The sequence below is a fragment of the Gymnoscopelus microlampas genome (genome assembly GCF_963454915.1).
Source record: "Gymnoscopelus microlampas genome assembly, chromosome: 1".
Classification (NCBI taxonomy): domain Eukaryota; kingdom Metazoa; phylum Chordata; class Actinopteri; order Myctophiformes; family Myctophidae; genus Gymnoscopelus; species Gymnoscopelus microlampas.
The window spans coordinates 6,606,342-6,621,164 of record NC_139962.1 but is presented as its reverse complement, the minus strand read 5'-3'; the positions used below and the strand labels follow the sequence as shown (position 1 = coordinate 6,621,164).

General features: G+C 38.8%; 1 long non-coding RNA gene across 1 annotated transcript; it reads left to right on the top strand.

Moving 5' to 3' along the window:
* The first annotated feature begins 7,489 nt into the window (after positions 1-7,489).
* Positions 7,490-9,092, top strand: LOC311035664. The gene is made up of 3 exons (XR_014599759.1): positions 7,490-7,607; positions 7,915-8,075; positions 8,736-9,092. It is a non-coding gene; the product is annotated as an uncharacterized lncRNA (long non-coding RNA).
* Positions 9,093-14,823: the final 5,731 nt, after the last annotated feature.

The following is a 14,823-nucleotide window of genomic DNA, read 5'->3' as shown; positions in this document are numbered from 1 at the left end:
ACACTGCATGCCTCCTTGAAGCTACCCCCCACCCACCCCCCAATGTTCCATCATGGTGATACTCACTCAGACTCCCCTGGTGACAGAGCTGAGGGACATGAGGGAACTTAAGGGACACGAGGGAGGGAGATAGGGTCTTCACTGCATCATTTCCAGCCCAGTGCACATCAGCAGATGGAGGGGGGAGTCAGGGGTCCTTGGTGAATTCTACTGTAGCTTCAAATTCATGTCGGCACTATATTCCTGTCAGATTGTTACACAGTATTGGTGTCGTATGTTATATCCACTGTTATCAGTGATGGAAAGTAGCTAGGTACATTTACTCAAGTATTGTTCTTATGTTGAAAAATAAATAAATACAAATCTTTTGTATTTGGTTCAACCTACACGGTGAATGGTAGCTTCCATCCATGTTGTCACTGCTGTCTGTCAGATTGCACAGCATTAGCAGTGTGTTATGGAGCGTTATGTCAACACAAGAGCCACGCAAAGCTAATTAGATGTTGCTTCTTTCATGGGTTGGGTTTCATTGCTGTCTGTCGCGTGGAAACCTTGTACTTTAGTGTGACACTGTAGTAGGACGCAGTAGGGCATTACATAACATAATAAGTTGAAATATGTTTGAAATCTTAAAATATCTATGACATTTTAACATCCCTTTAACTACATTAACCACGACGTCCCAATTTTTTGGGACAATTTTCTTCAAAATGTTTAATACATTAGTCAACCAAAGTTTCTGAAATAGCCTAAATAAATAGCTCATCTACAAGCATTGTGAGCTTGGCTATTTTAGCTTTGTTTTTGCTGTTTTTTTGTTGTTTTTTCAAATTGAATGAAATATGTCTGATATGTTTATAAAGCAGCCAATATTTAATAAGCATTACTTCATGATAATCCTGCAGTTGCTGACAACATCGTACTTCTTGGAAATAATAATAGTAAAGCACAGGAACAGTGAAAGTGCTGAGGTCGGTCCCTGTCAAATTCCTAAAAAACCCATTACACTTTTTTTCAAATAACCTTTCTCCACCCGTCTTCCATTTACAGTTACAGTGAAGCTCAATTTATCGTCTATGTGAAAGTGGAAACCTCAGATGTTCAAAACTGTTACTTTTCAGGATTTAATTTCAAAAGTAGCAGATCTGCAAGTTCAAAACGCATCGGTTTGCACCACGTTTAGAGCTTGCAGATCTGCTACTTTTGATACTTTTGTGTGACGCTGTAGTATGATCAAGTAGGGTTAATTTACAGAAAAAAACATAAAAAGTTATAATATGCAGTGTACTCAATTTTTTTACTTTAAGTAAACGTATCAATACTGCAATGTAGAAATACGCTTTTACAAGTAAAAGTCCGGAATTCAAAATTTTACTTGAGTAAAAGTACAAAAGTGTTGGTATCAAAATGTACTTAAAGTACCAAAAGTATAAAGTACTCATTATGCAGAATGTCTTTTTCAAATGTATAAAATCTTTTGAAAATAGCAGATCTACAAGCTCACAATATGTTAAATCGCGACGCATTGTGAGCTTTTAGATCGGCTATTTCCAAATGGCCAAAATGTATGTAGGGCTGAAGTAGATAATGTATGTTTTGTAATAATAATCAAAATCTACAAAGTAACTAGTAACTAAAGTGTTAACATAATTGTAGTGGAATAAAAGTACAACATTTGCCGCTGAGATGTAGTGGAGTAGAGGTAAAAGTACAGAAAATTGGAAATATCCCAGTAAAGTAAAAAATACCTCAAAATTGTACTTAAGTACAGTACTTGAGTAAATGTACATAGTAACTTAACACCGCTGATAATACGGAGATAAGAGGTTTCTGATCGACAGCACAACGATATACACACTCGTCGTCACGCCACAGAGTCGCTCGCCAACAAGTTGAGTTCTCTTTGGCGCGCGTGGCGCTGGTGTGACAGCATATAAATAAAGGGTATAAATTAGGCATGAGTGTGAGAGATGCTGCATATCAATGAAGTCACGGAGCTGCACTGGTGGTGAAATATTGATGTTACTATGTGCTCTGAATGAACACACACAATCGAGCTCCAATTTCCTTTATTTAACCTGAATGAAAATATGACTAGATTAATGATGAGCTGCTTCTCTCTGTGTTTAACTGATATTTGTGTGTGTGTGAGGATGGTTGATTTACTCTGTCATGTATGGCTTAACCCACTTAAACCTCAAGTATGGCCTAATGTGTTGTGTGTAAAATGTTAAAGGGATATAGTTCACCCAAAACATTACTTATTTTGTGTCAATTACACACCCCACGAAGCCTTTCCCAGCTGGCACGCGACGTCCGTTGACGTTGATTTTTGGTTGGATTTAGGTCGTGACGTCAGCTAACCAAAATCCAACGTTGGACCAACGTCAACTTCCAACGTTGTATCAACGTATTAATTTGACGTCAATTGACGTTGATATTTGGTTGGTTTTAGGTTGTGTTGGTAACTGACCAATAACCAACGTCTATTCAACGTAATATCCCAACGTCATGTTGACGTCGAATACTGACATGCTGTTGTCGGATTCTTGACCAAACCTCAATGTCTGCCCAACGTTATTATGACAACGTCCACACAACGTTGCAGTCTAACATCATTAGACGTTGATATTTGGTTGGTTTTAGGTTGTGTTGGTAACTGACCAATAACCAACGTCTATTCAACGTAATATCCCAACGTCATGTTGACGTCGAATACTGACATGCTGTTGTCGGATTCTTGACCAAACCTCAGTGTCTGCCCAACGTTATTATGACAACGTCCACACAACGTTGCAGTCTAACATCATTAGACGTTGATATTTGGTTGGTTTTAGGTTGTGTTGGTAACTGACCAATAACCAACGTCTATTCAACGTAATATCCCAACGTCATGTTGACGTCGAATACTGACATGCTGTTGTCGGATTCTTGACCAAACCTCAATGTCTGCCCAACGTTATTATGACAACGTCCACACAACGTTGCAGTCTAACATCATCAGACGTTGATATTTGGTTGGTTTTAGGTTGTGTTGGTAACTAACCAATAACCAACGTCTGTTCAACGTATTATCCCAACGTCATGTTGACGTCGAATACTGACATGCTGTTGTCGGATTCTTGACCAAACCTAAATGTCTGGCCAACGTTATTATGAGAACGTCCACACAACGTTGCAGTCTAACATCATCAGACGTTGATATTTGGTTGGTTTTAGGTTGTGTTGGTAACTAACCAATAACCAACGTCTGTCCAACGTATTATCTCAACGTCAGTTTGACGTTGAATACTGACATGCTGTTGTCGGATATTTGACCAAACCTCAATGTCTGCCCAATGTTATTATGATAACATCCACACAACGTTGCAGTCTAACATCATCAGACGTAGATATTTGGTTGGTTTTAGGTTGTGTTGGTAACTAACCATTAACTAACGTTTGTTCAACGTATTATCCCAACGTCAGGTTGACGTCGAATACTGACATGCTTTTGTCAGATTTTTGACCAAACCTTAGTGTCTGCCCAACGTTATTATGACAACGTCCACACAACGTTGCAGTCTAACATCATTAGACATTGATATTTGGTTGGTTTTAGGTTGTGTTGGTAACTGACCAATAATCAACGTCTGTTCAACGTATTATGCCAACGTGCTGTAGAATACTGACATGCTATTGTCGGGTATTGTGACCAAAACCCAATGTCTGCTAAACTTCATAATGAAAAGATCTCCTCAACATTCAAACCTCATTAGATGTAGATATTTTGCTGGGTTAATGTGGCTGTTACTTAAACAAAATCCAACATAGTCTGGCTGTAGAATATGGACAATAAGTACTGAAGGTTGTGACATAGAGTAATGATCTAGCATCTGTTTAACCTGCAATAGTCCAACCAGAGCAATTGGTAGCTGTTTCATCTGTGGTTCACCTATATTCTTCCAGATGAGCTACAGGGCCACCCCATGGCCCAGAAAGGTGTTTGTGCAGTTCTATAACCCTCAGCCTTTTCCAGATAACTGAATTTGACTTTCAGACAAATACCATCAAGTTGCTCCTGGGGCACATGCCAGCATCCCACCTATAGTGAACCTGTGGCTGTATATGAGACTGATTAGCTACAGGTTTCTTTGCCAGTGTGGATTTAGAGCCAAGGCAACATGGTTAAGGCCAGTTATACCTTTTCCCTTCCGCTTTAGCAGATGTTAGTTGTCGGTGATCAGCCAGCTGCATCTTAAAGGAATGCGACCGACAGTGAGGTAGGTAGACAGCCATGTCAACTCTTTATCGTCAATAATTTGCCCTTAGTTTGCTTCAGGAGACCTTCCTTAGTTCCAGAGGGCAAATTCAGTTTCAGCTTATGGCTGCTCAAATGTTTTATGTTGAGCGCTTGGGGTGGGTGGACTGTAGGGGTCCACCCCTACAGTGTCTTGCTCAGGACACTTCGCCCCATCCAGGGCCTTTGAGGCAAACCGGGGACCTTCTGATTATCTAACCAGTAACCTATGCTGACCTAAATAATAAACCCATATGAAAAGAAATGAATCAATACATTACAATGCATAGACACCGGCCTACCTCAAAACCAGGGTCTTCCTTAGTTGTGACATATGGAGCAAGAGTGTGTGACTGTGACACCATTTATCATCCACACCACTATGTATGTACTACTGGGTGGACGGAAGGGCGGACAGATGGACAGACAGACAGACAGACAGACAGACAGACAGACAGACAGACAGACAGACAGACACTTTTTTTGTTACCCTTTCAGCCTAAATGCATGACTGTACCTCATGCTGTTTACATTTCTGACTAATAAAGTAATCAATCAATCACAAAAAGTAAAATAATTGTTTGCCCTGATATGTAGTGGAGTAAAATAATAAAGTATCAAAAGATAGAAACACACAAGTGAATTTAAAAAATACAATGCTAAGTACAGTACTTGAGTAAATGTACTGATTTTCACAATTGTTCATGTTTCATAGCTGTTGCAGTTCTTTATTTTTGCATTATATTAATTGCTAATCAAATAAATGATTGAGGGAAATATTTCACTTTTTGCATTAGGCCTACAGCATAATGCCATATGACACATACAATGTAAACTGACATTTAACATAATAACATCGGGCAGACATTTAGGTTTGGTCAAATATCCGACAACAGCATGTCAGTATTTGACGTCAACCTGACGTTGGGATAATACGTTGAACAGACGTTGGTTATTGATTAGTTACCAACACAACCGAAAACCAACCAAATATCTACGTCTAATGATGTTAGACTGCAACGTTGTATGGATGTTGTCATAATAATACATTTCAAACTGGATTGTCAAATGTCTCCTCAAATCACTGAGCAGTATAGCAACGTTCTGCTCTTTCATTGGACGAATCATTGGACTTGTGGGTGGGACCACAGTTGTATAACACCAGACTGGGCGGGGCAACAGTAACTGCTGCAGGAGCCTGCAGTTTGAATTTGGAGGGAGAGAAGACAGGAAGAGATACTTGTTTGTGCATGGAGATGTTTTTTTGACCATCCCAGGACTTCTAGAATCACAATCTTTTGCACAGGTGAGTTCATAATTAATTTCCTTCTAACTTGAAATGAAATATTTGACTGTTTGTTTTTAAAATAAAGTTCTACATTCTGTTTATGACCGAGTGAGGTGATTTCTTCATATTGCAAATCAGTCATGCTTTGTTGTTTTCTTTTTCTTTTCCTTTTCTTTGCATGTTTTTGAAACTGGCAGCATTGTTTGAGTAAATCCTTTGCCCAAAATGATTACAGTACCTGCCTTTTGTGGCAAAACAGTGGGAACTAGAAAGAGGCTATACTGCATTAACTAGATGGACTGATCCCCATTGCTTTGTGTTGGTGGCTTCACTGGCTTGGTGCTGCTGAGTTAAACATTTGAATTGCAGCTTTTAAAGCTAATGTCTTATTTTAGGTGAAGTTCTGTTGTTCATGCATGATTCATGTTTTCAGTTGGGAATGTGTGTTATTGAAGGGTAAAAGCTCACATGCCTCACAGCCTGATTTTTGTGTGAGACAGTGCAGTGTAACTAAAAATCAGGCATAAGGGTTGGTTGCATTTGAATAGCCTTGTGTAGCCTTTATCATAGTTTTGATTATATTAGCTTGTAAGACATTATTTTCAGTCTAATATTGGCCAAGCCTAACAGTAAAGCCCACCTAAAAAAAAAAAACATAATAGAGGAATGTAAACACTATGTTGAAGATTGATTGGTAAGTAACCAATCCCCAACGTCTGTTCAATGTATCATGCTGACGTCATATTGACATAGAATACTGACATGCTGTTGTCAGGTATTGTAACCAAAAACCAACATCTGCTTAACGTCGTTATGCTAACGTCCACACAATGTTAAGTTCTAACATCATTAAATGTTGATTTTTGTTGGTTTTAAGTTGTGTTGGTAAGTAACCAATGCCCAACATCTGTTCAACGTATCATGCTAACGTCAAATTGACAAAGAATACCGACATTCTGTTGTCGGGTATTGAGACCAAAGCCCAATGTCTTCTTAACGTTATGACGTTAACGTCTACACAACGTTAAATTCTAACGCCATTAGACGTTGATATTTTGTTGGTTTTAATTTGTGCTGTTAAGCAACTATAATACAACGTTTTCTCAAAGTTTTTTTCATTTCTGAGGAATGTAAACACTATATTGAAGATCTATTGGTAAGCCATCTTAAGTTGAAATATTGAAGTAAGTCCTGTACAGTTGAATGGCCCAAACAGAGTGAAGAACAGTTAGTATTTTGCCATAACCGATACTTGATATACAGTAGCTGATAATGAAGTAGGTGTACTGTAGGTTTGATAGCTGTCGTTTTCGACGCTGTTCCAGCCCATATTGAATTTAAATGTCCACAGATGTTTCGGAAGGCAGAGGTAGCCTATCTAATCTGTTTTTGTGTGTGTGTGTGTGTGTGTGTGTGTGTGTGTGTGTGTGTGTGTGTGTGTGTGTGTGTGTGTGTGCGTGCGCGTGTGCTACTTCAGCTTCCAAACACCTGTGATCAAGACTTGGTGAGCCTCCACCAAGACCGAAGTAAGTATAATATCAGGGCGTTAATTTGAGGGGTAATATGCTTTAAATTGGTTGTAATTTAAAAATATATATTGAATTAGATGATTCAGGTTTCCCACGGTAGTGACTTTCCTGGAACATTTTTAATTGAGTTATAAATTCCCACAGGGCTGTGGGCACCCTGATGATAGTTTTTTGACACAGTTAAACATAACAGGCACAGATAAACTAGTAAACATTAGTCTACAGTCAGCAGTGTAATGTAAAAGCAGTCTTACAGCGTTAATATTGAAAGGGTAGGGATGTGAAGTTTCACTCAACCAACGATTCGATATAATTCACCATACTGGGTTCACAATACAATTTCTTCTTGGGTTTTCTCTGAAGTAGTTGTGCCACGGCATGAGGCCATTGTGAGAAGTCTCTATCTTGCGTCAAGTATATTTTTCATTCATAATGTGTTGTGTATTTCTTATTTTCATGCTAGATGTGGTACATCAAGAGGTGGAAGGTCCTCTCAAGTAGAATACATCGGGTAAGTACCTCCACACTGAACTTCACTATTATTTGACAATAAAGCAACATAATTTTGATTTGAAACAAGTTTGATTTTTCACCGCTATTAAAGGCATCAGGTTAACGGCTATAAAAATGAGGCATCATCTACAGTATATGAATAGTGTTGATGCGATAGCATCAATATATTCTAAAGAAGTATTTGTATAATTTATTCGTCATGTCCCTGGTGTTTAAAGACCTTAAGAGGTGTAACGATAGAATAATATCTTAGCTGTCCACTTAATATGGCATTTTCCTTCCTGTGACTTTTACCATACTCTCAGGTTGTCATGGTTGGAGACACAGGAGGTAATTCATTGGATGATGCACCCAGAAGAATGATGCCGTTCCTCATGTCACATGAATTGACACCCCAGTACAACCTTTGTTGACATCATGGCAAGAATAAGTCCCCGGGGCCTGTGTCTTTTTGACGTTGCATATGGTAAGTTAAACATTTTAATTGCCCGATGTAACTTTTCCTTGACCCTTCCGTTATCTTTCACATTCAAAAAGGAGTGCTACAAAATGTTGATTATTTTTATATACGTTGGCAGTTATGCCTAAGTTCAAGAGTTTGGAATCACTGTGAAAATTAAGTAAGTACAGCCAAGACACTGATGATAATAATAATAATAATAATAAGGGTAATAATAATAATAATAATAATGGTAATAGTAATAATAATAAGGGTAATAATAATAACTTACATTCTTCAACATTTCTGTTCATTAAATAATCCACCAAGTGCAGCAATATCTTTAAAGACCTTAGGCATTCTAGATGTTATATTCTCTAGATATCCAGGTCAAATTTCACCCCATATTTTCAGTAGAATTTGCCGTACTTTGAGACTGGTTTGTATAAAACTTCTCATGAACCTTACGGTATAGCTGTTCCCAACATAGGATTTAGATCAAGCAATTGTGATGGCCCTTCCATCAGAGACAGTACTCATATCTGCAAACTCAGTTAATTTCAAAATCATAATTTCTCACTGATTCCAAACTTTTGAACAGATATCTGTCAGTCAATAAAGATGTTTCATAATGTAAAAATCAAGTTAGAGTTATTAAAATAGCTTATTTCTGTCATTTATCTTTAGGGGAACTAAAGAAGAATGCAACCCTCAACAAATTAAACAGAATGATGCAGAGAAGACTCTCCAAGTGATTTACGGGAGCTCAGTGTTATTTCTCTCTCTTTTTAACGTTTTTGCCCTTGGTGCATATGTTATAGACATGCCTCAAAGAATGCACTTCATTGTTTTTATTGATTTGTACTGTTTAGTTATTTTAAAGTTTCACAAATGGAATCATTTTCCTACAAAGGCACTTTGGGCTCTGAACCTATTCACCAAACCTGTAACTGTTTGGACAACAATATGACTTGTAATTTCTGTTTGTTTATACTACCTATTCAAATGTGCCAATTACAAGTTTAAAAAATATTTAATAATGTTGTTTTATTAAACTTTGTCAAATAATATTCTCTGATATTGTATTTTCACCTTGGTAAAACTTGACACTGAAACAAGATGTAATTTGTTGTTGGTTGTCTGACGTCGTGATGATGAGATATCGACGTCAAAATGACGTCTGGAAGATGTCCTGTTCCCACCGCCCACTCAGTGGGCACAGGACGTTATTTTAACGTTGATATCTTGTTGTGACAAGATATCTACGTGACAAGGTAACTCTGGAGGTTGACGTCCTGCTAATGTTGGATTGACATTTTATTCTCAACTAAAATACAACGTGATTACAACGTTAGAAATATGTCATATTTTGATTGTACTCTAACGTTGAGCCAATGTTGTACTATGACGTCAACCCGATATAAATTTTCAGCTAAAATACAACTTGTATCCAACGTTGGGAGTCTAACCTTTAATCAACGTCTACATAACATGAGAGATTGACGTTAAATCAACGTTAGTTTAAGATGTCAAACCAACGTCAGTTTATGACGTCAGACAAACGTTAGGTTATGACGTCAGACAAACTTTCATTTACAACTAAAATACAACTTGTATCCAACGTTGGGAGTCTAACCTTTAATCAACGTCTACATAACATCAGAGATTGACGTTAAATCAACGTTAGTTTAAGATGTCAAACCAACGTCGGGTTAAGACGTCTAACCACGTTAGGCTATGACGTCAGACAAACTTTCATTTACAACTAAAATACAACTTGTATCCAACGTTGGGAGTCTAACCTTTAATCAACGTCTACATAACATCAGAGATTGACGTTAAACCAACGTCAGGTTATGACGTCAGACAAACTTTCATTTACAACTAAAATACAACTTGTATCCAACGTTGGGAGTCTAACCTTTAATCAACGTCTACATAACATCAGAGATTGACGTTAAACCAACGTCAGGTGATGACGTCAGACAAACCTTCATTTACAACTAAAATACAACTGGTTTCCAACGTTGGGAGTCCAACCTTTAATCAACGTCTACATAACATCAGAGATTGACGTTACATCAATGTTAGTTTAGGATGTCAAACAAACGTCAGGTTATGACGTCTAAACAACGTTGGGTTATGACGTCTAACCAACGTTGGGTTATGACGTCAGACAAACTTTCATTTACAACCAAAATCCAACGGTCATCCAACGTTGGAGTACAATGTTGGGACAACGTTGTACTGACGTCGCGTGTCAGCTGGGTTTAATTCATGGAGATTTATTCGTTTTTGTCGCATTCCTGAGCCAATAATTTGATGACGGACGGAGACTCTGGTAGGAGACTCAAAGAGTCAAAGACTCTCCTACTGACCGATGACCCGCTCATCAAATTATTGGCTCAGGCATGCATGCGACAAAAACTGAAAAAATCTCCATTAATTCAAGACTTCATGGGGCTTGTAATTGATAGAAAATAAGTCATTTTTGGGGGTGAACAGCTTTAACCCCAGCTCACACCAATGATTCACAACGCAACTAGTAGTTGCAACTTGCAACGTCTTGCAACATTATTATTTGATTGATTGAATACTTTATTAGTCAGAAATGTAAACAGCACGTGTTCCAGTAAGACATTACAGATAAAAAGGATAACACCTGGAGACTTTGTTTCCATTGTGGTTCTATGTATGCATTATCCCAATTTCCCAAAACTGCACCGACCTGCAACTGGTCAATTCAGACCTGCTGCGACTTCAGTTGCGTTGCGAATCATTGGCGTGGACTGGACTTTAACCACTTGAAACACCACATGGGTAACCGGGGTCCCTCAGGGCTCCATACTAGTGTCTTTTCTGTGTTCTGTTATTGTGGGGAAAAAGCCCAACATTTTGCTGAAAATTCAATGGATTTTCTGTGGTCTGTTTTTTTTTTTTTTAATATTAGTCTGAAAAGTAATCTGGGATTGGCCTCCTCTCCTCCCCACCCCTCCCCTCCCCTCCCCTTTCCTCTGGGGGGGGGGCGGAGCAGAGGTGATGATTGACAGGCAAAATCCCTCAACAGCGACACCCGCAGGCAAATATTACTTTTGACATTGCAGCTGAAAAGGCTTTAGAAATGTGAGAGAAAAACACCTGCAATGGCTCACTGGAGTGGAATTTTCAGTTAAAACTATTTATACACGTCTCGCTAGACGAGATTGAAATCTCGAGATTTCAATCTCGTCTAGCGAGATTTTTTCTTTTTTTTTTGACTGTTCTATCACTATAAACGTCAGATCTATTTTATTTTTTTTAAAAGCTATTAAAATATGTGATCTAACGCAAGGCCTATCCGCGCACGTTTTAAGCTGTGGCGGACCCAGGATGGAGTTATGAAAATGTCCTACTGTACCATTCATCCTAAGATATAACATCATAGAAAAGGTAAGAAAAACTTAGTCCAAAATTCTCCTTTCAGGTGTTGTAAAACTGAATGTCATGAAACCTTTAATATTATTGTGTCTAGGATGGTGCACAATCTTGTGGCGGAACAAGTCCCAACTACATTTCGCTGCGTGTGTAAGTTGTGCCAAATAAAACCTCCTTGAAGGTTAGCAGGGGGTAGAGACTATAGAGGCCGTCTGGGGAAACAGAAGGTCCCGGGTTCTCACCCCCGGCCTCATAACCTCGGTCCCAGCCTCACTCATCTGCGAAAAGAAGAGCCTGGTCACGACCTAAAGCAGCGAGTGTCTAGGAAGTCCTGAGTGGACAGATTTCCGTTTCCCCTGGAAACGATATTGTTTGACCAATCACAACACTCGTTTCATTCACTGAGAATGTTAACAGATTTGTAAAGCATCAACGTCATTTCCTTGGGCGGTACTTCCGCCAAATTCAACCATTTCCGGTTGTCAACTTCCTAGACAACCAACATCGCAGGTCTTGCCCAGGGTGCCGGCCCCATGGTCTATGTGCCGAAGTGTCCCTGTGCAAGAAACTTAACCCCCCTAAACTGCTCCCAGAGTGCTGTACTAATGGCCCTAACCACTGCTCCTATAATGATTAGAATGGGTAAAATGCAGAGGATGAAGTTCACGTTCATGTACAGATATACAAGTGACAAAAATACCCCCAAAGTGGGGACTAAATTAATTGACCCTTTAAGACCGGGATCGCATCTGTGTCATGTTTAGATTTCTTTGGGCAAAAATAGCAGATCTACAAGCTCATAGCGCGGCACTCGGTGCCGCGCTATGAGCTTGTAGATCTGCTATTTTTGTTTTGAAAAATCGTGATCATTTTTGCAAGTCTTATGAATATATATATGAAAAAAATCTAAATATTTTTCCAAAAAACTGATAAGATTTAGAAGACATTTGTTAGAATCGGCCTCAGGTCTTAATGGGTTAATTATTAAGGCAGACTCATACGAATGGGGTAGAAAAAAAAAAGAAAGAAAGGAGGAAGGGAAAGATAGAAAAGGAAAGTTGCTGCAGACAGCATAAAACAGGAGGGGGTTCTCTTCAGTGAAACAGGTAGGTATAAATACATAGAAGCTGCTTGTGGCCATGCACACTGTAGGGACCCAGTAGACTATTTGGTATACGGTACACTATAAATAATCATGAGGTGAATCATACACTATGAATCATTTAGCTGAGGACCCCCTGGAACCCCCTCAAGGGGGAGGCGCGTAGATTGGCTGCCTATTCGGCGAAGGGATGGGGGAAAAAAGATCAGACTGAGTACAGAGCCAAAGGTTAAAGGGATAGTTCACCAGCAAAAAAAAATCGATGAGTCACTCCATGGACACTTGAATTCATGGATATTCTTTGGTTTTTGTTGCATTCCTAAGCCATGCAATAATTTGATGACCAGCGGACCGGTAGGTAGCGATTCCGGTAGGAGACACAAAGGAGACTCTTTGTGTCTTCTACCGGAACCGCAGCCGGTCATCAAATTAGAATGCGACAAAAACATATCCATAAATTCAAGTCTCCATGGAGTGACTAAATCGATAGAATTTTGGGGTTGAACTATCCCTTTAAGTTTACAAAGTATTGAGGTTTTACATACGTTAAATGTCTGAAAATACACATGAATCCAACACTGATGGTATAGTTGCTGTCAAACAAGTCTATGAGGCTATCTGTGGAATCTATTAAAAAAGTTGAATCTGCTACACGATCTTATACAATCATGTAGGAGGAGGGCTCCCTGCTTCATCTCTCTCTCTCTCTCAGCTCAAGGGGGTCCTTTGGCCTGAAAAGACCCGCCTTGATCCAAATCATTCTCTTCGCCGGGCAGCCACGGATGACTCAAGTGGAAGCTAATGACCTTACAGGCGAGCTGTGTCCAATTGTGTGCGCTTGACTTTCCATCTCTGCTCTGCTCTGACACAGACTTTGTATTGTTGTCTTTAGTTCTTTAACAGAGCTCTCGTTAAACCCTTTAAGCCCTGAAGAAGCATCTGTGTCACTTTTCGATTTGAGCTAAAAAGCATTTTTTTTTTAACTCTTTGGCTATTCAAAAAATAGCAGATACACAAGCTCATAGCGCGGCACCGAGTGCCGCGCTATGAGCTTGTAGATCTGCTATTTTAGAAAATCTTGAGATTTGAGTTTCAAAAGCGAACATTTGTAACTCAAATCTTTGCTTCTGGGGGATTTAACAGTTACAGTTTTTTGAAAAAACGTATGTCGCCATAATATCAGTGGTTCTTTTTTTCCATGTCAAGGACCCCCAAAATGACATGTATTTAGCCACGGACTCCCATCTAAAAATATATGTTTCAGGGACCCCCGGAAGCAAAGATTCGAGTTAAAATCTTTCGCTTTAAAACAATATATATATATATATATATATATATTAAAAGATTTGCACACATTTTCACGATTTTTCAAAAACAGCAGATCTACAAGCTCGTAGCGCGGCACTCGGTGCCGCGCTATGAGCTTGTAGATCTGCTATTTTTGAATAGCCAAAGTGTAAAATAATGCTTTTTAGCTCAAATCAAAAAGTGACACAGATGCTTCTTCAGGGCTTCAAGGGTTAACATTGGGTCAGGACTGAGAGCTTATTATTTTCTCCTGGCGTCAACACGGCAGACACCTCAACAAACACTCATGAAACAATCATAACACACAATGTATGTATACACACCACACACAGACCTAGAACATGATCATTAAACAATCATAACACCAGTGGTGGTAAAAGTACTCACATTTTTTTTGAGTATCAATACTGCAGTGTAGAAATACTCTGTTACTCTGTTAAGTCAAAACTTTTTACCTGAGTAAAAGTACAAAAGTATTGGCATCAAAATGTATTTAAAGTACCAAAAGTAAAAGTATAGGCTACTCATTGTGCAGAATGTTTCACAAGTTCAAAATGTATAAACGTCTCTTGAGAATAGCCGATCTACAAGCTCACAATGCGTCGCATCGCGACGCATTGTGAGCTTGTAGATCTGCTATTTTCAAATTGCCAAAATGTACAGTTTAGTGCTGAAGTGGTTAATGTATGTTTTGTAATAATAATCTAAATCTGGAAAGTAACTAGTAACTAAAGCTTTCAAATAATTGTAGTGGAGGCAATATTTGCCTCTGAGATGTTAGTGGAGTAGAAGTAAAAGTATTGAAAATGGGATATACTCCGGTAAAGTAAAACAAAAATCCTCGAAAGTGCACTTAAGTACAGTACTTGAGTAAATGTACTTAGTTACTTTCCACCACTGCATAACACACAGTATAACAGACACACACCACACCACACAGAGCCCTGTAGA